This window comes from Alligator sinensis, unplaced genomic scaffold (assembly GCF_000455745.1).
Source record: "Alligator sinensis unplaced genomic scaffold, ASM45574v1 scaffold19_1, whole genome shotgun sequence".
Classification (NCBI taxonomy): Eukaryota; Metazoa; Chordata; order Crocodylia; family Alligatoridae; genus Alligator; species Alligator sinensis.
Genome location: NW_005841916.1, coordinates 1,152,236 through 1,153,626, shown reverse-complemented (window position 1 = coordinate 1,153,626; position 1,391 = coordinate 1,152,236).

Genomic DNA, 1,391 nt, shown 5'->3' with positions numbered 1-1,391 from the left:
CATTACCATTTTTCTGACTCTCAAGCTACTTTGACAATAAAATGGATTTGAATCTACTTCTAATTTTTCTGACACTGTACATAGGTCAGGTCAAGGATGAAACAATGTTGTGCCCAGTATCTGTGCCCTCAAACATGTTTTGCTGCTTCACTCAGGCTGCCCCCTGAGCTGGAAATAGTGGAGAGGAATCTGCACTGGTGTGGGCTGAGTAATACCGTCACTCCTTGAAACTAATTAGCCTGCCTCTGGTATCCCGTGGTCTTGGCAACATGACTTCTAGCTTATGTGGAGTAGTGTGTCGTGTTTGAGGGTGCCACTGTTGGACATGCAGTCTAAACCTGGTTTTAGATACTCTGGAAGAACTCAGAGCCCCATAGTGCCTGTACTACACTTCACAAATAAACTAGACTGCCCCTGCCTCAAAATGCTTGTAGTCTAAGACCCAATTCATCCCTCTGGGTGACTCCCAGTGGTAGAGGGAGTTCCATATTGTCACAGAGGTATTCCTCCCCAAAATGGCATCAGAACAGAGCAAAAGTAAGCAAGATGGGGGGAGGAAGGAGGCATTATCTTATAGGTGGGGAAACAAAGCTCAGAGATTAAGTGTCTCATTTAAAATCACCCATTTAGGCTGTGGTAGAACATGGTTCCCCAGAGTCCCAAACTGTATGCACAAGATCAGTTCTTGCCTAATCCTGTTGGAAGCTCCTGGATTGGGTAGACCTTTGTAAGGAGCTCAGCCCTTGGTGAAGTGTTATGAATGGAGATATCAAGGAAACCAATGGAATTTTCTGCAAACAGATCAAATTGTAATGACTGCAGGCCAGACAGTGTACTGAGGATGTACGCATGTCTCCAGCCTAATATAAATGCCTTTCATCCATCTCTGCCTTCCTAAAAAGGGATGCCAGTGTGTTAAACCTAGCTCTTTCATTGTCTGTTGAAGCTGGTGACACTTACAAATGTTCCTTGTGCCTCTGGATTTGGCCCAGAGGGAGAGAATTAACTTGTGAACTTGGTCCAAATCTCTCCAGAAGTCCCTGGCGCTGGGGAAAGAGGGGAGATACATGTAGCAGGTCTGGGGTTCAGAAACCTAAATGCACTTGCAGTTGGGGAAGGGAAATGTGGTTCTCTTGTTTTTTCACCAGATGTGTGCTCATGACCTGACATTGGACAATACAGTGAACATAGTCCAGCTAAAGAAGTGCCAGTGAAGATGTTTCCTTGAAGGGCCAACATAAGACCTTGCCACTCTCCTTAAATAACAGGGCATTGTAGTAAACTTGGCTCCTGTATTACAGCTGAGAGAAATGGCTGGATAAATAAGTTCAGGGGTATTACAATCCATGGGAATTTCAAAGCCATTGAGCTAGAGCTGCTTTGGACTATGC